Here is a 23262-nt window from a genome sequence, read left to right as displayed (position 1 = left end):
GTGGCAGGCAAGGGATGCTGCTGAAAGAACATTGCTGGGAGATGTGGTCATAGTGGTGAGAAGACAAGGTGTTTCTAGGTGATCCCAGCACAGTGAGCCAGACTGTCATCAGTGCTGAGGATGGTGCGTCCTGCCTGCCTTGAGGAGGCTGACATTCTGGGGGAGAAAAGCTTGTCTTCACTGCTCTTCATGAGCTACCTGAAAAGCTTTACTAAATACTTAGAGGAGGCTGTGCCTGGCAGGATTTTTCAGTCATGTAAGGCTGGTAAACAGTTACAACATGTTACAAGGGCACAAAGAAATTGGGGAGTATAGTGGCCAATGAGATGGGTAAAATACTGTGATATATAGCATGAGCACAACATATGCCTTTCTACCTGATTTTCTTGGCAAAATACAGCTCTCCAGCCTCATCATCCTGTTGCACATCAAACAAGTAACTATAATTTGCATTAGTTCATTCATTCTGAGTGGTGCATACACAGCTTACACATGCTAGTTACACATACACACACATAGAGGGCAAGGCAAACAAAGCTCTCCAAACCCTTATGACCTCCTTCCTATGGCAGGGATTAGACAGAGCTGCTGGCAGTGTTGGGCACCCTCCCTTAAGAAATCAAGTCATTCTGGGGAGGATTTAGAGCTGGCATGTAATGCACTTCCACCAGCCCTTAGCTGCACAGTCAAACCCCAGTCTCTGCCCATACTGACCATGGGGCTCCATGTAACTCCAGGCAAAAGAGAAAAGGAAAGGACAGCAGATATCACCCAGGGGCTGATTGCAGATTATTCTGCCCACATTGCTCTCCTCAGGATTGAGCAAACACTAACCTAAAGATTCTATTCTAAGACTGAGGTCAACTACCTCTCTTTTAGGTTAAGCTCCTATGGAAGTTGCATGGACTGGGGAGCAAACTGGGTCTGATGAACAATCAATGCCGTTTGGAGTCAAAATATACAGCTGGCCACCACTGGAAAGGAAGTGTAATGAGACAGGACTCCTCTGAGGGAGCTGTGTGTCAGAGAAAAGTAGTGGGAAGGCCAAAGAATAACAAACAAAATGTGAAAAGAGGACTCAAAACCACCAAAATGCAGTATTTGTAGCAATAACCTAAGAAAACCTGCTTGTGAAAGCAAGGACAAAAGTTCATGTGTATTTTTAGGAATGAAGACAACCCAGTGACTTGTAATAGCAAGCAAAGGCCTTGCCTCTGGATACTTAGGGCCTCATGTTTACTTAAACAAGACTTTGTATTACTGCTCTTTGTGGCTAGATCTGACCTTACCAAAGATAACTGTTTGCTTGATAATTAACGTGGTGGCAACAGCCTGTGAAGGCATAATACTGGTCAAGGATTCAAGTGCAAAGAGGAGATTCAATTCTTTTACTTTTCAATTCAATTCACTTTCACTGGCAACTTGCTCTTGTGTATTGAAAAGTTCACTTTGCTTAGCACTTAGAACTTTCCCTCTAATTACTGCATGTCATTAAGGTCATACTACCCCTTTATCCTAAGCAGAAAACACTAATCACTTGCTACTCATGTCACCAAGTCATTGCATAGCATATTCTTTAGGTAATTTAATGCCTGAATCAGTTTAGATCTAAGCTTAGGCATTTTTACTGCTTAGTCAGGATTGGTCTATAACTCATTTATGCCGTGTGTAAGGAGCACTATGATACGATACACATGTTTCTGTCCAAAAAACAAAAAGTAATCTGATCTTACTAAGTCTGATGATCTGTAGGTTCATTGTCCACTAGATGTGTTTGAATTTGATATTTAAATTATGCTTCACAGTCCCCTGATCTCTTTGCTGCACACAATGGTAGACAGAGAAAGTTCAGCAGTACCAGGCAGGACAGACTGCAAGGAACAGTCACCCACCAATGATGATGATGAACAACCTTTTACAACAATTATCTAGTTAAAACACCATTAGCAATTAATGACATGTGTCAGAGAACTTACTGAACTCGTTTAAGACTAATTTACTGGCCATAAAAATATGGCATTAAGTATTTATGGATCATTAGCTTTTATTCCAGAATGAAATATTGCTATCTGAAACACTCAAAAACTGTTGAAAAAAAATCACTCATTAAAACCATATGAAATTAAATGAAATAATGACAAGAGGAAAGGGAATTGAGGTATGGTTTCTAAATGTTTGACTAAAGGAAGCTAACTTCTGGTGTCACTGAATGGATGAAGATTGCATTTTCAGACAAGATTGAAATCTATACAGTTCAAAAAAATTGTAATGTGCAATAAATTCTTTCTTTTTTAATGAAGAAACGTTATATCATTGATCAAAATTGTTATCATGGTCTATTAATCACAGTGAGTTATTTTGAGACACTGATACAGAGACTGTAACAATGTTAAAATTAATTATTTCCTTCAAACTGGTAATACATAAATGCAAGTTTAGCAGCTGCTCCAACCTCGTATATTATTTCTAATATGCCTTGTTGAAGACAACACAAGGCTATTAAAAACCAATTGTAACTAACTACAATTTCCACTTCACTGTTGTTCAATGAGACTAACTCAGAGTGGAGCTTCACTTGCTTGAGATAGGAGAATTGTAAATGTGACATAATCTAAAATTCCAGAGAGCTTTTAAAATAAGGTGAAATACTTGCATCACTGCACTTATTCTATAGGAAACTTAGTTTCCCGAGAAACTGACTTTTACATTCTGCAACAATGACAATAATAGTTTCACATTTTCTAGATTCTTCCAGATTGAGAGTGTAAGACTTGAAATACACACTTGAATGGACAACTCCCTTGTCATTCACACCAATTTCATTGTGTAACTTCTGTGATCTTCTGTAAGCTACCTCTGAAATACAGCACAAGGAAAGAATTTGGCTTTAACTAAATTGGGAAGTTTGATTTATAAAGTAGGAAGAGGGGAATTTTGGCAAGCCCCATATTTAATCTATTATTTTCTACTATAAAATTTTATATGCTTTTCCACAGAAGTTCAGGTGCAGAAAGATTTTTGGTTTTTACAAGAGAAGAACTAATTCACAGGATAAACTACTGACAATATTTAAAATTCATTTGCATAGTTTCCAAATCAGAGTCCAAATTGCAGTGTGGAGGAGGTTTTGAAAGTCAGAATCACCTGGAGAAAGTCAAGACAAACCATCCTGGACCATCTGTCTGTCAAGAGCTTAACTTTTAGAGTAGAGACAGACTCTTCTATAAAATTAAAAGCCTCATGGCAGCTACTGCCGCAGCCTGAGAAGCTTCTGTCTCTCCTCAGTGACCCTTCAGGTAAGTGCCCTTAGCATCCAGAGCAAAGTGGAATGGAGGGAAGGGGGGAAAGAGAGATGGTGTAGTGTTCAAGCCACTGGATAGGAGAAAACACAAAGGTCACTGTCACAGAAAGAAAGACAGCAATAAAATGACCCAGTGTAACTCTGTACCTTAAAATGTGTGCAATCGGTTAAGAAGAGTTCCAAGAGCTGTAATATCACCATATTATTTGAGAATCTGGATAAAAGACCTTACTTCACCCCAGAGAAGTAAGTCTCCATTGCATGCATAACTGGTGCTTCTAGGACAATACGTAATTTTTAAGAAATCAGATTTGTCAGTGACTCCCTTCCTTTCCCAATACATCCCATCACCAGGTTATGTGAGGCTACAAAACCGTCAGAGCAAGTCAAACTGGGAAGGTGTTATTATATCAGCTCTGGATCTGAAAACATGATGGTAAATTTGATGAAGAGAGGATAAAAAGGAACAAGTTTTATGGTTTCCTCAATATTTATTTTACCAACTCAGCACAAAGTTCAACAAAATCTTTTTCTCAGTCTTAATATGTCTGTGTTATTTCTGCATTCATCAGGACTAAATACAGCATTTATTAGGACACAATCCTGTTGTTATTGGGGCTTTTTTCAGAGCATAAAAAAGATTAGAGGGACACAGATTACTTTTAAAAAAAATTAATATGGAGTATTTTCAGGCTACCAGCTGATTTTCAAATCACTACGTGTTGTATGCTTGCAGCTTTAATAGGGCTTTATTTTTATCTACTTTTAAGCCAAAAACTTTCCTCAGAGGTCACCTTCTAATCATTATCAAACCATTCTACAATCTGTAAAATTGTTTTGACTTAATTCTAGGAATTCTCTGTCACTTAAAAAATGCCTGCAGGATATTTCAAACTCAAAATCATAGAAAGGCTTAGGTTGGAATGGACCTTAAAGATGGGACCTATTGCTGTAATACAAAAAATAGCAACCTATCAAATGATTACATGCCTTGTCAGAGTGTAGCTGTAATTTGCAATACAATGTTGCTCTAGTTTGGTGGTCTAACTATAGAAATCAGTATGGTTTGTTGTATTTTCAAAATTCAAATTTCATTAGATTCTTCATGAAATTAAGCTTTGGAAGAGTGGTGAACATTTTCACATAAAACAGGGAAGGACCATTTATGTAGAGCTTTGACCAAAATTCGGCTCCTACGGCTGTACTACTAAAACCTATAGTGAACTGCTCAGATGTGAACAGATACAAAATAGAAATAATTGTCATAGGGATCATGGAATCATAGAATGACTTGTATTGGAAAGGGATCTTGAAGTTCATCTAGTTCCAGCTCCCTGCTGTGGGAGATATTACTAACTGAATGAAACAGTTATTTTATTTGACTAAAAAAGTTAAAAATCTATCCTCTGTATCTCTCCTTTCAGATAGAGTGTGTAAGGAAAAAGACTCCACTAGTATCCTTTGGTTTTGGCAGGATCTGATCCTCTCTGTGTGAATCTGTAAAATAATATAATTGTGTGATAGTGAAATAAGCTCAGTGTGAGAGGGTTAAAAAAAAGGTAAGGAAAAAAATGGTGCATAGGAGATGGAGATGAAACAATTTTTCTTTGAGAAATTTAGAAGACCTCCCATCACCTTTTCAGGTTGTTATTCTGAGACCACATGTTCAATCTCTACTAGTTCACTGTGAGGATGGAAGACAAACATTCCCAGGTTATTATAAATCTAGTCTGAGACATAATGCTTCCTGGGTGTGGCAGAACATATGGCTTCTCATCCTTCTGTAGCATTTGTCATAATTCTGTGAAACCTTTAATAGGTAGTGAAATAGGGGTTAATTTGATATGTTTTTGTGCACATGTGTGTGTGCATTCATGGTTTACACTTTTGATTTGGGTTATAAAAAACTAGAGAGATAAGAACCACAGAAAATCATATTAAAATTTATCTTCTTATTTGTTCTTCTTCTCTGTCTTTTTTTTTCTTTCTCTTTTTATATGCAAAATGAAGTTTATTATAAGAAATTGAGGTTACTTCCTGTTTATGAAATAATAATTTTCCCCTTTGCTGAAGAAATGGATTCTGAGGGTCATTTGGGTATTATTTCATTAACTCAAAGGCCAAAGACCTTCTAGTATATTAGCATAGAGTGTAATTATTACTAAATTAAAAGTAAGTGCCCTTGAGATATTGTGGGCCAAATCCTCAGCTGGTTTAACTCAGCATTACTCTGCTGAAGTAATAGTAAGGTGATGTGCATATTCACTGAGAAACAATCCAGCATTGATTATAAAGAGCCCTAGGAATGATTAGCTTAGTTATTGAGAAATAACTTCCAAGCGGTTAACTCCATCTACTTTAAATTATTTTAACTAATTTGGAGCACATAAATTAAGGAGTTTAATTTACCTATACAGCAGTAATAGAGACAAGGAGGCTTCTTCAGAGGGTAACTGAGAATGGTTATCTATTTATAATAAATGGTTATCCATTTATACCAGAGCTGAAATTAGTTGATTATGTTCTCTGTCAGGAGATAATAATGTGATTGCATTCCCAAACAGATGTATGACTTAGCACTTGCTCACTGATGCCAGAGAGCGAAGCCAGAAACAATTTCTATGGGCTGATGTCACACACCATATAATTGTAGCTAAAAATTATGCTGGAGCTCATTTTATCAGTCATTTGTCCCAGGGCTATAAGAGTGGCTCTGAAAGTTACCATCAGCACAGAGTTCAGTGTGCTGCTTCCACTTTTTTTCCTGGTAAAACATGAAGATGTAGTGAAATGTTATTAATCAGAAGTGTGATGATGGAAATGCCTCTCAGAGAGTGACTTTTTTTTGTCTTCCTTCACAGGGAGACAACAAACACACCTGCTTGCAGGTGTGAGTGTGTTTTTTCCCCTAACAGCTCTTCATCCTTCTATCAAATGAAGTTTTGTGATGTTCTGAGCAATAATTTGTAGACCTTCTTTTCAAGACTTTCCTGCTAATATCTCTGCTAAAGTCATTCTGCTGTAAAGTTATCAAATTCTTGTTGTTCTTCCCTTGGTGGACATCACAAGCTGATTCCCAAGCTCTCTATACCTTCTACAGCACAGCTCAAGATGTCTCAGCAGTGTAGGCTGTACAGAAAGCTGATGGCTTTCATGGAGAAAGGCTGCGCTTGCAAGATATAGAAAACTGACATTGCTGCTCCTGTCCCAATCCTAGTTTGTGACTCTTGCTTCTGGGATCTCCTTGTCCTCCCCAAAATAGCCATAAGTCAATCCAAACCCTTTTCTTGGTGGCAGCAGCAGTAGCTGGCAGCCTGGCTCTCTGGGACACTGTCACAGCTCTGGGAGCAGCCAACAGACATTCAGCTGCCTCCAGCCTCCTCTGTTTACCCATCACAGAACTCTCTCTGCTCTTGCATGTTGAAGGATTGCTGTGTTTCTTCCTTAACCTGGTCTTTCATTCCTGTGTCTTTGTCTGCTGGCTTCCCCTTAAATTGTTTCTGGTGTGAAGTGTGTTGAGGAGATGGGGCATTGAGGTGCAGTGGGAACCTGACTGACTGGAAGTGTATCAGAATCAGCCTGGTTGTTTCTTACGGTGTCATTCCTCTGAGTTTCATCCAGAATTAGATTTGCCTTATGTTTTTTTTTCTCCAAGAGTGTCACAACTTTTATTCACTCAGCAAACTGCTGCAATAGCAGGCCCCTTTCTGATGGATTGCTGCCTCTTCAGGTTTTCAGTTTGTAATTGTGTATCTGTTGTCTGTTGTTTTTTTTTTTTGAATTTCAAGTTTGACATCCAATGTATCAAGATCAATTAGTTTTCTGATACCGTCTTCCCTTATGTGCTTAACATTGTGTCATCACAAACACCTTAAGTGTATTCTCTATTCTGTCACCAGAGTAATTAATGAACACATTGAATCAAACTGGATCTAGGAAAATTCAGTGCAGAATCTTGCTTGAATTATACCTACACTGATAATGTATTTGGGACTTTTTTGGTTTAAATGCAGTTTCAGCTATTTTATTTGCATTTTATTTAGCCTATATTTCTGAAATTTGTTTATGTCAATATAATGCAAAGCAAACTCAAAAAATTCTATCAAAGTATAGGTATATCACAGTATTACTATCCTTATGAAAGGGGTGAGTAGATTGATTTGGTGTGATTTACTCCTGACAAACCTTTGTCTGCAGTTTTAATCACTTTCATATCCTAAAGATGTTTATACATTGATTATTCGATTCTTTGTCTAATGCTGCTTCTGGACACTGAATGAGGCTATGATCTCCTGTTCCCCCTTTTTAATGACAGGTACTATGCTGGCTTCTCTGCAGTATTTTGAATTCTTTCCTTCCCCTCCTGAAGTTGCCAAAGGTAGTTCTAATGTGTCAGGGATTGCTTTGGGTGGTTCTTTATGTTCTCAGTGGTGAATTTAGTCAGGAACGAACTTAAATACATTTGAAATAACTAAACAATACTGAACTGTTCTGGCCTTCATACTGTACTCTTTTAAATGAATTGCAGTAATATTTGCTTTCAATGAATCTTTTTCATATAGACTGAAGCAAAATGGGAAGATTTGGTTTTCTTTATGCCTGTTATTTGCTGTCCTCCCCCATTAAATGGTGAACCTATACTTTCTTTTATCTCCCTCTGATTTCAAATGCATGTCCTTCTTGGTATTAATTAATTTTGCACTTTAGCACTCCTAATTTTATCTTTCATGCTTACATTGCCTCATTATACACATCCTGTGGGTATAGATGAAGGCCTTTAATTTACTTTAACAGAGTGTTTGAAAGAACCCCTTACTCTTCATTACCATCCCACTGCTAGAGGTTACTGCCTCCATGGCTGATATGTTCCTAATTTTTCACAATGGTACACTGGGTGGGTTAGTATAAATCACTGCTACAGTGAAACACTAAAAAAAGCAGTGCTGCAATACCTGTAGTCATATCTGGCTTTTCCTATTTGTCTTTTAGTTTTCAAAAGACTCTGTATTTTCATCTCTTCTTCCTACTTCCTTCCACATTGGCATTTCTGATGCTGTGCTTTTCATGTAACATTTTTCAATAGCTTCCAGATCTTTAATATTTTTATTCTCAGAGTTGCTTATCCAGGAATGCTTGCTTCAAGAAAGTTCACTAAGTTTGCAAAATATTTACTTTGAAAAGAGACTAGTTATAAAAAATTAAATATAGATATTTATAAACCCTGGAGTTAACAAAATAAATATATTTTTAAAAGGCGGCTAAAATATTTCTCCCAGAGGCCTGTAAAGCATGTCTTTTATGTGAATCAGAAGTTTGAAGACTTTTTTTTGCAATTAGAAAACTTTTCAGACAATTAAGTCAGACTACCTTTGGTTCACATGCATAATTGTAATTTGGCATGCATTCTAAATGAGCAGACATCTAAAGTAGTAAAAATTGTCTTAGAACTAATGCACTTCATTCTCATATTAGTTTCTGCTTGTCCTCTATAAGCCCTGATTTACATAGCAAAACTGAGTGGCAATGAAAGGTTTAAAGTAAGAAAGTGAGCTTTGTTGTTGCAGAGCTCTTAAACTTGAGTGTGAAGCATGGGTGGTCTCATTCGCTATTCTCAGCCTTTTCCTTGTCTTGTGAAGCAGTTGTCAGAGAACTTTTCAGTCTTGCCATGACATGGTAAGTACAGCTACAGTCCTGAAGCAAAGAATATTTGATCAGATGCTGTTGCTAACAATGTAGAAGGAATTGGTATATTGGAGGAACCAATCAATTATACATTTAAAAGAAACTAATAGTAGTTTCAGAGAAGGATGCTCATTGTCTTTAACATGCTACATCCTTGTAGTGTTATTGAGTATCTTTGGACTTACTGGTTCAGAGGATAACACCGTTCTGTGCTTAAAATTATTTATCTGCCATCATCCTATTCATATCTAGATAAGAATTCTGCTATGAGTGCTTTAATTGTTAAGTTTTTCTTGGCTGGGGAAAATAAATTCTTTTACCTGCAAGCCAGAGTGACATGGTGAGATTAATTAGAATTCAATATACTTGAAAATACTGCTGCAAATGTGTAGCCATACTGAAAGGAAAAAAATATACCATACTTAAGGAAAAAAATCAGCTCAGAATGAAGGATAAAGGATTAAAAAGGGAAAATGTTTATTTATTCTTTTCCAGTATTTTTTCCACTTTATCTAGGGGAAAATGTTTTTAGCAGTAATGCCTATGACATCAGTACTAGAGATTTCTTCTAGGAACATACACTGAACAAAGTTTTTCTATATTGCACTTCATTAAGAAGGTCAGTTTTGAGGTGGCAAGTAGTCAATTAATTCCAGTTGCAAAAGAGTAAGCAGAGTCTCAGCCTCCTAAAGAAAAAGAACATAAATGACAGATTTTCAATCAGCTAAACCTGATTAATTCTTCCGAGGATACTTAAAGAACTAACAGATGAATCATGTGGCTGCTCAGTTATTTTTGAGAACTTTGGAAGGGTGGATGAATTGCCAGGAAATTGTCTCTGGACAGCTATCATTTCTATGTTTAAAAGAAATGGTATTAAGAAATTAAAGACCACCTGAGTAACTTCAATTTCTAAAAGAAATGAGCAATCAAATGAATTATTTCTAAGCACCTGAGAAATAAGGAGATGAGGAATGGTCCCCATTGATTTGGTAAGAACAAACAATATGAACCAAATATAATTTATCTCTCAAAGTGGGTAACTTAGCTCACTGGGAAGAAACAACAGATGTTATCTTTCCAGATCTCAGAAAAACTGTCTCACATGGTATTTACATCAGCAAGCTAAGGAAAAAAACATTAATGACAAAGAAATTAATGGACATGTATAAAATTACTTTGAAAAGTGTACTGAAACAATACTTCAAAATGGAAGTATTCCATTTTTTCTAAGCCTCACTGTCAAAATGGAAGGCTAAATCATATGGACTTCCACAGAAGTCTGTCCTGGTTGTTGTACTATCCAATGCTGTTGCTAATATATTAGCAGTATATGGATGGTGGAAGAGAGGAATGTCCATTTTAACAGCACAAAGTATGTAAATTATTTTGTTGAGCCTGTGCCAGAGAGATAGGTATGAATTGTTTTTTTCTGCCTTCTTGCTGCAGCCAAGTAGTTGGGAATACATTTAGGCTAGCTTGCCTACTAAAGAGAGCTTCCCCTCTAAAAAAATACACCCTGCCTTATTCTAGCAGGGATTGGGCAACCCCAGGCTGGGCTCCCAGAGTGAGGTGCAATGGTTGCTGGACTCCTCTACTTCCCACTCCTCTGCAGTGAAACTCCCCACACTCAATATTCACCAAATTAATGTAAATGTTGCTGTTTGTGTGCTGAGTGCGTGGGGAGAGCAGGAGCAAGCACACTGTTCGATGGCTGTGTTCATGTCAGTCATGAAAAATGAGTAGGCTGCAGAGCTGATGAGCATTTTCAGATGTGACATTGCAGCCGATTGGATCAGTTGTCTGACTGCCAAACACATCATTAATTTAGACATAATGGCAGTGGAACAATCAGCAAGTAAAGGGGGATGGGTCTGAAAGGCAAAAGCCAATAGGTTTCATAAAAAAAAAAATCTAAAGCAAAAAAGGATTTCGTTTGGCTTTGTTTGCTCTCATTTGCTGGTATGTTGAACTCTACTAATTGATTCCATTAATAGGATACCCATCTTTGTGAGGAGACTGGAGTTTTAAGAACAAATGCTTTTACAGGTTGAGTATATTATAAAATTGATGTATTTGGCCTCTTAGGCAAGATGCAAAACAACATCCTTGAAGTTCCATTAGTGGAACACAGTGTTTATATGTACATGATCCCCATAAAGACTTCCTACTTTAAAAGGACATCATACTTTAAAAAATAACCAAAAGTTCAGAAAACTGCAAGCAGCTTTCCTAGGAAAGGATATTCCTAGGAATAGGAATAAATAGGATTAAAAATTCCTGTCTCCTAGGATATCTAACATATTCTTCCAATAGGAAGATCTGCCACACTTTCTGTTAGACAGCAGAAATTTATGAATCCCAGAGAGCTCAGTGTCTCGGGTCTGCTTGCCCAGTTCTTCAGCAGTGTCTTCAAATGCCTTTACCATGCAGTCAGGCATGAACTGCTCTGCTTTGCAAAGCCAGTCAGTGTAAGTTTTTAAAGGGAACTTTTTAGGACAGAAATGAATATTTGCATTGTAAATGCAAACTCTCTGAGGGAGAATGTCTCCTTTTGTTATGTTCAAGATACTACTGTCACATAGGAAGGCATTTGCTTAGGATAATGTTGATATTCTGCATCTGAGTCACCAGAAGTCAATGGAGTAAGTGGAATTTTTCTGGTGGATTAATAATATCCACAGATAAGGAAAACCACTGAGTTCACACACTCAGGGCTCATGAACCACGTGTTAGACAGAATAAAAGATTCTGGACAAATGTTTAAAAAGATATGGTAGAGTCCAGTAAATACTACTGGAATATCCTCCAGTGTATTGCCAGTGAGATGGTCCATGCTCAAACCTATCTATCTTGCAGCAGAAAGAAGTGATCTTGTCTTCCTTCCAGTCCACTGTCAGGACACTCTCACTGCTGTGTAAGACCATATTGTATTCAATCTTCTACATCCTTGAATCAGCTTGCTTTCTTTCAATCACATATGGAAGAATAATGCTGATAATTATAAACAAAAGCACAAGGTCATCAAGAAATGGCCTTTTTATACAAGCCTTGTGGAACGTGTAAGAGCGCTGGTAATGCTTGGCCATGTTTATACTCTTCCTAGCAGGAGAAAACACTACAAGCAAAACCACAGAAAAGGTACCAAGAATAAATTAAGACTGATGCAATTCATAGGAGAACAGTTAGATCCAGTGTCCTAGTTTCAGCTGACATAGAGTGAGCTTTTCTCTTAGTAGCTGATACAGTGTTGGGTTTTGGATTTAGTATGAGAATAATGTTGATAACACTCTGGTTTTCTGCTAAATAGTGTTTACCCTAAGTCAAGGACTGTTCAGTTTCCCATACTCTGCCAGTGAGGAGCTGAAAAAAAATCCATGAGGGATCTTGGCCAGGAAGGCTGACCTGATCTGGCTGAATGGGCATTTTGGTGTATAGAATGTCATGCTTGGTATATAAATAGGGGGGATTTTCTCAAATCATTCCTTGCTCAGGGAAGGCTGGGCATCTGTTGGTGGGTGATCAGCAAATGTATTGTCAATCACTTGTCTGCCTTGGGTTTTATGCCTCTCTCTCTCTCTCTCTTTTTCTTATAATAACAAAACTGTTTTTATTGCAAACTATTGATTCTACCTTTTTTTCCTTCGCTTGATGGGGAAAGGCAGGGAGTGGGTGCATTGTGTTTAGCAGCCAGCTGGCATTAAACCATAAACCATCCAGACAGAGAAACCTGAAAACGGTGTGCTTCTGGAAACCATTTGAAGACATGAGACATTACAAAATATTCCAGTGATTGTATAAGTTTATTTAATTGAGTGTGACAGACCCCTTCATCAGGGTCTGCCACTCCAGCAAACACCAAGGAATGTCCTGCTTCCAATTTGTTATAACTTCTTGTTATTGTCTGCTTTCAAGATATCTCAGGCTGGATTTTATTGTATAAAAATTGGCATTAGTCATCTTACTAACAGACAATCTCAATTTTTTTCAAAGTTAAAAAAAAATACCTTTTCATTTTTGAAGACCCTCCCTGCACATTTATATGCAAACTAGAGGGTAAAGAGTGTGCCACTGTGTCCAAAGTATAAGGAGTGATGGTCTAGCACCCATTGAAAATATTAACTGAATAATGTATCCTGCCACTTCAGAATTAGTCTCCATGAAGGACTGCGATAGTTGAAAATAATTTCTGCTTGTTAGAGGTCTTTCTTGTTAGAAGAAAAAAAAGGGAAATTCCATCAACTCCTGAAATTTACTCTCTGTGAAAACAAGGTGTGGTTTGGAAATTACTATCTATAACCTATCAGTGATATATTTGAATGTTAGTAGTGAGGATTAGCAGAGAAACTTGCAATTGGACAATGTTCATACAGGCAGAATCCAGTGGCTGTGTTCATTTTACCTGGCTTTTGGTCTACAGTGAAAAAGGCTGTGTGTGAATCATTTGTCAAATTGAGGGAAGAAAAATGGCTTCTTCAGTACTTTCTTTCAAGATCCAAATATCCCAATTTTTTTACTGATCTTTTGGAACAGAAAACTGCCTTTTTGAAAAAAAACAATGAACACAAACTTGTATTAAAGGACATGTATTATGATCAGTGGATTCTGCTATTCCACAAGTAACAATAATAAGGAAATGGTTATATGCACAGAAATTAATGTATAAATGCCTGCTGCCAGCAGAATGTTCTCAAAACTGCTCACAAGGTGGCCTGTTAGAGAGTAAGACACTACATTTAAATAGGACCATGATTTTTATTCCAAGTCGATTTATTTTATGAGTTTTTTCAGTACTGCTGCTGTTACTTAAGTGTCAAAATCTTACTACTGGAAAAAAATTTATGTTACTTAATAACATAAAGCTGAAAATATGTGGAACAGCTTATGAAAATTGCCTTTTATAATTTCAAACTTTTATTTTGTTTTGAAAGATAGCCCTTCTTGGTAGAAAAAAAAATCTTCTAAAATGTGGATGCTGCAGTGCTATTTTCTTGAATCTACAGGTTTCCAGACAGGATCAATAGTTCTACAAGGAATGCAAACTTTACCATTCATCTGAATGGTCTGTTTACTTTGAAGCCCATTTATAACCTTGTAAACATTATTTTTATTATTTATTGATTTACTGGCTAAGTAGAATGAAAGTTCAACCTTTTTTCTGTAACAAATGGAGATTTTTCAATGTAGTTTTTAGGCTGTGCTCCCTCCTCTATCCAGGTCCCCTTCCTGGCAATTTTACCAGTACACCCCAAGAAACCAGGCTGATTTTCAACTCAAAACCACACTTCTAAAAGTAAACATCTTCCTTAGTCATTAGGTGGGAGATCTGTTACCCCTAGAAGCCAATGCCCACGAGAAGTTCAGAGAAGGGAGGGAATAATCAGAGGAATAATCAGAATAATTGGCAAATACAGTTGCCAAAGCTGACAACTGAGAAATCAAAAGCCAGCATCTGGTTTTCACCAGAATCAGAACAAGGCCTGGTGGTGTTTGTTTTGCTCCCAATGGCAATTTATAGACTGCTTCATAATTCTGCCTGTTGATGGGTGGAAATAAGGATGTGCATAACTAAGAAAAGCTTTAAACTATCAGCAGAGAATAGACAGAAGCATCAGCAATGAAAACATAAGAAACTTATTCCTGCACGTAAGTGCAAATTTTGATGGAAGGAAGATAGATGAAACAAACCAAACCATCGTCATCTTTCACTGTTGAACATTCTTGTAGGATGCCTGAGATTTTCAGACTGGAGAGTGAATTTCTTTTTTTGCATAATATGAACTTTCACTAATGTTTATTTCTGTAACACAGTCACATGTAATACATGGATATGCATCTGTATCAATTTTCTCCACAGCCTTGCTCTGTGATTAATTTAATTTCAATAGTGGAAATTTCACTAAAATGAGAAATCTGAAGTGATGTCACAACTCCTGAAAGTATTCCAGCATCTTAAACTGATATAACATACTTCATGCTGAAAAAAAATAGGACATAAGTTTTACATACATTTCCAGCCAAAGGAAGCAGTTCACACTGTGGGCAGACAGCTGTTATGTCCAATTCACTGATGAATCAACCATGGGCTCTTTGTTTAATCAAGAAGGTGGAGAAGTGAGATACTTGAACTGACAGAGAAGCTCTGCTGCCAGGTTTAGAAAGGCATCCTTAGAAAGATTGCCCAAATGATGAGCCTCAGAAGAACAAGCACTGAATGCTTCCTCCCTCGGTCTGATAGAAGAGTAGTAAGCCTGCAACCATCACCTCTTACAAACCAAGAGGAAGGTAACTCCACCAGAGTGCCTGTTAACAAAATAAAAAAGCTTTTGTCCAGCATTCATTATGCTGTGGGAAGAGCTGATCCTTCAGAGGGCTCAGAGTCCCGGGGGTAGCTCAGCACTTCCTCTCACACTGATGGCAAGGGACCAGAGATTCTGTGCCCAGCTCTTCCTTGAGCTAAACTGACACAGACCAAGAAAGAGGGTTTGTTTATTCTGTAATAACTTTTTCCCCATTTGAATTCATATTAGAATGATATAAACTGGAAATACAGGGCACAGCAGGGAGTTGTACAGTCTAATCTAAAATGGATGTGCCAGATTCCATGGCCTAAGTCCATGATCAGCCACGAGATAGTTCAGCAGATGAGTCTAATATTGAGTAGGTGTCCCTCAGTCTACATACTTTTCTGAACTGCTATTGTCTCAAAAAAATCTTGTGGCATGTCTCATGGGATGAAAACTCGTCCCAATGTCAGTCAAACAGACAGTACAGAAATAGGGCCTCCCCTTGATGTAACAGAACAGAGACAATTCCTTAGTAGTCTAACCACAATCCTGGTCTGTGAGAGGCCCTTGCAAGGTGTTATATTTAGAAGATGCAGAAAGGGGTCTGTGAGGGATGGTCAGAGAACAACTTTCTTATGAAAAGCACAGTAAATACTACTCAGGACCTCAACATACTCAGGACTGTGAAGTTTCCTTGCACACTACCCAGGGTCCTGAGTACACCTTGTGGATGAAAACTGCAAAGTCTAAGGTCTCGATTACTTTTTCTTGAGCATAGTGGTGAGACAACAATTAAACCCACTAATGTCTTCATGAATCAAGTGTTAATTCTTGGGTGGTTCAAGACAAATTGAAGTATTTTGTTATAAAAGCTCTTAAATAAAAACTCCAAAGCTTTAATTTCTAACAGTGCTTCTTTATATGATAAAGAGAGCAGATATTTTCCCTGAAAATGTTGAAGCAAAAAGAACTTTTGACAAATGTAGTGACTTCATCCCCATTTACTGATCCTTTCACTTCCAAAAGGCCCAGTGGAACCACTGATTCTTTCAAAACTATCCTGCTCCACAGGTATTTAGATAATGCATTATTTGGTTTCTGTGTCTTTCCATACCTACTCCTGAAATTCCCTTTCAGCTTTTTCGATTCCTGTCCTGTCTTTTACCTCTTATAAATTGTGCTATTGTCTTCAATTTGGTTTGAATTCCTTTCTCCAAAGGACATGATAGAAAAACAATCTTAAATTCTGCCATGTAAATTTGTTTTTTTTCAAAGTTTTCTTTTTAATTTCTCTTTTGCTTAGTTATCTGTTCTTTCTGTTAATCAGTCAGAGTACACTTAAGTAAGTGGCTGCCATTGCTGATTTTACATTTCATACCATACTGGATGAAATTATATAGAATTAAAATTGAATAAAGATTTGTCTTTTTTTTTAAAAAAAAAAAAAAAAAAATTAATCTCAGTTTTCAAGTTTAGCTCTAGGTCAGCATCAGTTAATGTTCTGTCTGAAGCAGATGGTCCAATCCAGTCCAAAACTGCAGCAGCAGGGTATGGTATATACAAACACTACTATATGATTATTTAAATAGCAATCCCTCCTACTTTGCAGTTTTCAACAGTTTCCTATATTTAAGTGAAGAGGCTGTGAGTAGTGACTGAAGTAGAGAAAATGGACTATTTAGGTCTTTTAATACATTCCAGTGTTCTTGTATTTGCTACAAATATAGAAGTCAAATATAGCATTCTAGTGATTCAAAGATCATAGAGTGATTAGTATTGTTTGGATGACCTGAAACACATCTTGATTTTAAGGCTGGCTTGACTACACGACCACGTAATCATTAGGCTGAGAATAGCATCCCTTCTATTAAGATATTTAAGGCGAAGATATTTGGATAAGTGCATTAGACGTCATTAGTTATGAAAACGCCCTTCATGGAAAACCCCATTTTTTTCATGTTTTGGGGTGTTTTAAATGATTCTCTGATGTTATAACCTTCAAAAAATGCACTTTGACTAGTGTTCAGATATAGACATAGGCTGGGCTTTCTGATTTACCTGCATGAAGGTAACATTCTGGAATTCTCCTTTTGGTCTATCTTTTCACTTATGTGAAGCACTGCATGAAGAAAATATTTCTATTTTCTGTGTTGTCCTCTGCGAGTGTGTGTCAGTGTTGATGGCTGAGGCCAGCAGGTGCCCTTCAGCCCAGGACTGTCCCTCAAGGGCTGCTGCAGCAGGTGGGGTGAGGGTGCAGGGGTCTTACACAGGCCTGCAGCAGGGCTGCATCTGATCAGAAATTTTCATGAAAAAACTATTCAGTGGAAGAATGGAGAATTGTCCTTGACACTGCTCTTGGCACTGTATGATTTCTGTTCCCTCAGCATATTTGCTTTCATTTGGTGTCCTTCAATGTACAGTGAGCTGTGTACTCTCTTTAGCCAGAGGCTGGCATAGCTGTACCTTATTGCCGAAGAAGATTAATTGACAAAGGAGCTGTCTAAGGTAGAAATTGAAAAGCCTGCTGTTCTCATGAAGGCCCAGTGTTGCAAAGATGGGCTCCCTAAACCTCTGTTGTGAATCTTCTTCTGTGTGAATCTTCAAGTGTCTACAACAACCACATTTTCCTATCCCTTGCCTCCCCTACAAATAATAATCAACTCCGTGACAAGGACCTTGAACCCCCTCCAACTATGGCATGATCCAGGTTCTGAGTTCAGGGTTGTGACCCATCATCTTCCGAGAAGATATTTCCACTTTACATGTAAAACTTCATCTCACAAATAAATTAGATGGATTCCACATTCCTCTCAGTATCAATGCCTAAATTACTTAGGTAGTGAGTTATTATCTAGTTTCTCCTAAAAAAAATCTTATTAATTCTCAAGTTACTGAACTATTTAGTTAAAAAGACATAGAGACAGAGGTATCCCATTTCCAAGAATACCCTATCTTTTAGAGGGCAGTCACTTTTCTGGGTTTGTGAAAGATACTTAATCTTGTCTTTTCACAGAGGAAAAAGCTGATGCCAGCTTTCTGTACAGACAAGTCTTCAGACAAAAGGGGAAAAGGGTGGCAGTCATCTGTTTTCTGGCACTGCCAAATTAGTGTTTTGGGTTGTTTGTTTTAGATTTTTTTAAAAAATTCAATTGGGTTTGGGCCTTGTGGGTGAGATAGGCCTCCCTTTTGCAAAGCCCATGAGGGCTTAAGCAGAATCACAATGCCTGACTGCTCTGTGCTACTTTTGACTTGCCTGCACAGATAAGTGTATAGAAACAGGGATGAAGGTGCCTTTGGGACTTCTCTGCTGTGTGTACATAAATGTAATGCTTTTGAAATTTGCAGCAGTTTTGACCATGAGTATTTTGAATCCAGACTGTACCCTATAAACTTGTGTTAACAAAATGAACAAGCAAAATACTTTCAATGCTTTCAGTTAAATTAGCACCTTCAGAAAGAGAGTTCATGCATGAAATGATGAGTGATTGAAACTGGAGGAAGCTAAATGAAGACATTTAATGTATGATTATTCACTTAAATGGTTATATTATCATACTTAGAAATATGGCAAATCCCAGTTTAATTTTTAGTGTTGTGAATCCTGAACCACTACGCTCAATATTAAATGTTGATCATACTAAGCCATTAAACTCTCTATGTACATGCAACACTGTACGTTTTTGCTTTTGTATTTTAGGTTTTTCCAAACACTTTGTGGTATATCTAGGTCTAAAAAAATAAAATTCCAGCCAGTAAACACAGTAGATAGCTGTGTTTACTTTTTAAGACCCGTGAGAGATTATAAGTATACTGTCATTGAGTTTTGTGTCCCATTGTTTCCACGTGGATGAGCAGTGCAAATAACAACCATGCTGTCACACTATAGTCTTATTATCTGGAGTGATCTTCTCTGCTTGGATATTATGCCATAATCTAGTTCTTTTCCAATACTTCTCACCTGTCTTTGTCTCTACTTCAGACTGCAAGATTTCTCTGGTAAATATTGCTTGTTGATGTATATATGATAGTTTGACGGATATATGAGCTTCTTGTGTGTTTTAAATACCTCAGAAATATAAACAAAAATAGTACTCCTGTTTTATTTTTACTTCATGGGAAGAGATTTATTTCACATATGTGAAAAAGTCCTCCTCCTAGCATTTCAGATAATTCTAACAGTAACTCAGTGATAAAGCTGACAGTGACTCCTGGAGGCCACCTGCTTAGCCCGAAGTTTGAAGCAGGGCCAACTTTGTGGCTAAAACTGGTTGCTCAGGGGCTCGTCTAGCAGTGTAGTAAGTATCTCCAAGGATGGAGATTCCACAGGCTCTGTGGCACCTCTGCCAGTGCCCGCCCACTTCTTTCACAACAATTATTTCCCCTGCCTTCTGTTAAAATATATGCCTTCTTGTATTTTCTACAGCTCTATTCCCCTTGTGCCACCTTCCAAGTCCTGTTATCTGATATTTCAGTTTCTTACAAGAGGACTTCTCCACAGCACAGATACCTTGTTTATGTTGTTTTGGTAAGAAAATGTCAGTTGCAGGCTCTGTTATTGCTGTTTCCTTTTTCAGCACTGGAAACTGGAGACTTCTAAGACCTCTGTGTGTATGTAAGAAAGTATTTCTCAGAAGTCCATGTTCCTTGCTCGGATGTCTTGAAATGCTCTGAAGACTTAAGGTCCAAACCAGATTTTCTCTAAACATGTAGCTTGCTACAGGACATGCAGGCTGCTCTTACCATGTCTGGACAGGTCTACAAAACATGCAAGAGGTCTTGACTAATGGTGGTGTCTTGATGCTGTTTATTCTTTTTCTTTTTCATTTCTTACTTCAGCTTTTAAATTCCATAATGCTAAAAATGGAAGAAAAAAAATCACATCTGTGACCTTCTCCAGTTATTTAAGTAGTGTCAGTTCCAATTTTCCATTTTTTACATATTTGTTCATGATAATGTCTGAATGGGTACTATTTTAATTTATTTCTCTTAGAATTATTTCCTTTATAGTTAACGCTACCTAATTAACACGCTCATCTGAATATACAGAAATCTGACAATCATAATCTTTAGGTCATAATGGGAAATGTATTTGTACACCTGCAAAACACTGAATTAAGATGTTAACCATTCATTAACCATTCTTTTCCTCTGCTTTCTGTTATCTCTGGGAATGGGTGTAGGTTTTGTCCTCACCAGAACTTTTTTGTCTCACTATGATGCAAGCTTTATTTAAAAATAATCTCACTATATTTTCAGAGAGTCACTATACTTTTAGTTTTTTTCCCTATTCCCTTTGTTTGCATTTGTTGATTTTTTTCCCATCTGCACAGAAATAAGGTGTAGAAAATCCCTCTCCTTTCCTCTCTCTATGTATAACACATACAATACATCTATCATATTTGTAGAGGCTCACTTGTATAGGCTGAATATTTGTGTGGTATCTCTCAGTGATGTAGTAAAGGTTCTTGAGAGGGGAGGGTTTGTATTACGCTTCATAAAAAGACAAGCACTGCAATATTGCTCTATATTCATTTATCCATGCTGTGGATGTTCAGAATGTGGAGGAACATCTCTGTGGACCTTGGATTTGATAGAGGTCACTCAGTCTAGAAAGCTGTTGTCAGTATGCTTTGGAAGTCATGGCTCAAAGCTATTCTTCTCTAGCAGAAACAATTCAGTTTGTTCACATGTGTGAACAGCATGTTCTAATAAGTTCTCAGGAATCATTGATTTGTAGATGGCTCCTGTGACCATCCTTTGAAGCAACTTGTAAAGTATTATAGTCTACTTTCTTTTCAGCAGGAATGATTTGAGTCTAGCAAAAAGTGTGCCTTCATTTTTCCCCCTTGAAATAAGTGGTGAGCACAAAGCCAAAATTTTAACATTTCAGACACAACAGAAGGTCTCTGTTTTCCAGCAACCAAGAGTTTGAGTTGTAGTATAGAATTACTTTCCTAGTGTTCATTGTGATGGTAAATACTTTGTGAATCATTCTTCTGGCTTCTAGCTGGCTTCTAGTTCTCAGTTGTGCTGAGCTTCACAACACCCAGATATAAACTATCCAGGGATACATTCTTAGAACCTTAAATCTCTGTAGAAATAATAAAATCTGAAAAAAGTAAATTTTATATAAAATTATTGGAATTATTTATAAGAGAAAACAGGTATTTATGACCAATAATCAGCATTTGGGTAGTAAAAATACTTCCAGTGCAACTATGTGGATTGCAAGAAAGTCCAAATTGCACTTTGGTCTGTACCTTTTCTCGGTATTGTCACAGCAGCACTAATTTTCACTGCCACAATCTGGGTGTCTCCAGGACTGTCCTGCAGTTTTTGATAAAAGTTTGAGATCAGCATCTGCCTTTACCTCACCTTAATGACAGTAATGACTCCATGTCTGGAGAAACTTGTATTTGTGTGATAGCTTTTGTCCTGCCTAGTGACTGAAGCATAGATGGGGGATGGAGGCAGAATTAAGTGTGGAGGAATCATAGCTGTAACCTGCTGGCATGCAGATCTGTGGTGAATTTTGCTGCAAAGTTCAAGGGTTAGGTGATGGGGAGAGAGAGAGATGCCAAAGTATTTTTGGTGTTTCTGTCAAAAAATACCATGGAGGTATAAGAAAACTGAGTTCAGGTGGTTTCCAAGAACACATCGAGAGAGCTCCACTAAGGTCAAGTACTTAAAAATAATCCCAGATGGTGGGGAAGGGACATTTCCTCATTCCTGAAATCAGAAATGTCAGCACTAACTTGCAATCTTTATTCTCTTTGTGGCTCCATGGACCAAGATACAGCTCCCTACTCTGCAGTACTATTATGGCATGTAAGAGCAGCCTCTGCTTTCAAAATGAGCATAAGCCATCCTCTCAAATACATTTATTTTATTCATGTCCCAAGTAGATATTTAAAGGAAAATATATTCTTCATCCTCTGCCTTCCATATCTATTCACACCTCAGATATGCACCAATACAGAAAGAGATGATGCATGTAAAAAAGCAATATTTAGAAAATGATAACCAGTTAAAATTGTACAACATATAATAGTTTCCAACCAGTTTGAGCAAGCCCAAATAAGCAGGCAACAGAGGTAAAATTAGAGGCACTAGAGAGCCCAGTGACATGGATAATGTGAAGAAGTGAATGTGGCTTGCAATGAAAAAGAATCCCGGTGAGCATCTACTAACTGTAAGCCATGAAAGGTTGCTGGCAACAATACTTTGGGGAATAATGGCCACTTAATTTCCATAGTTTTCTACTCCATTTCTCCCCAAATGTTGTCATTAAATAAAAACTCTTTCAAAAAGCCATTACACCTAATGTATGTTCAGAACTATTTCTGAAACTATCTGTTGTCCCTGTTCTGATTTCAGTGGTCGGGTATCCACACCAAAATCACTGCTATTTTAATTGGCGTACAATGACAGTCTTTTGGTGCTCTTCAGAGAAACTTATGGAAAGTTAATTTCCCTCTCAACACTGTACTTCATCCAAGTGACTATTTTAAGTAATTTATAAGAGCAGGTCTTACAAAGTCTTTCAGGATAGATGATCAAGCAGTCCTGCAGAAACTAACTTGTTTGTGAGGTGTCCGAGTGAGCAATGCAACTGGCAGTGGGTTGTGACCTGAGCTCTGTTTATTTGTCTATGCAGAGTTGTTTTGGAACTGCTCCCTATAAAGAAAGCATCTGACACAGAGGGTCCAGAGGAAAATCCACCAAGTCACAGCTGGACCATACTGGCAGTGAAGATTCCTTGGAGAAGGTTATACATTTCATCTGTTCTTTGCAAAGGGAACTTGAATTTCTAGGGGTGATACTCTGGATGGTCCCTGCCTCTTGTGCACAATGATATTTCCAGAGTTCATCACACATCAATACTTAGAGTCAGTTCAATGAAGGCCAAGACCAAATTAAATGCAATAAAAGGTGTGAAAATTATGTATGACAAATATATTAATAAATTAATTTCAGGGTAGCATATCTGAG

At 37.5% G+C, this 23262-nt stretch overlaps 1 long non-coding RNA gene across 1 annotated transcript; it reads left to right on the top strand.

Moving 5' to 3' along the window:
• The first annotated feature begins 120 nt into the window (after positions 1-120).
• On the top strand, positions 121-23201 carry LOC111922765 (uncharacterized). The gene is made up of 3 exons (XR_002860712.2): positions 121-256; positions 3089-3296; positions 22928-23201. It is a non-coding gene; the product is annotated as an uncharacterized LOC111922765 (long non-coding RNA).
• Positions 23202-23262: the final 61 nt, after the last annotated feature.

Source organism: Cyanistes caeruleus, chromosome 3 (genome assembly GCF_971803275.1).
Source record: "Cyanistes caeruleus chromosome 3, bCyaCae1.hap1.1, whole genome shotgun sequence".
NCBI lineage: Eukaryota > Metazoa > Chordata > Aves > Passeriformes > Paridae > Cyanistes > Cyanistes caeruleus.
The sequence above is the reverse complement of the archived record's forward strand: the minus strand, read 5'-3'. Positions and strand labels throughout refer to the sequence as shown.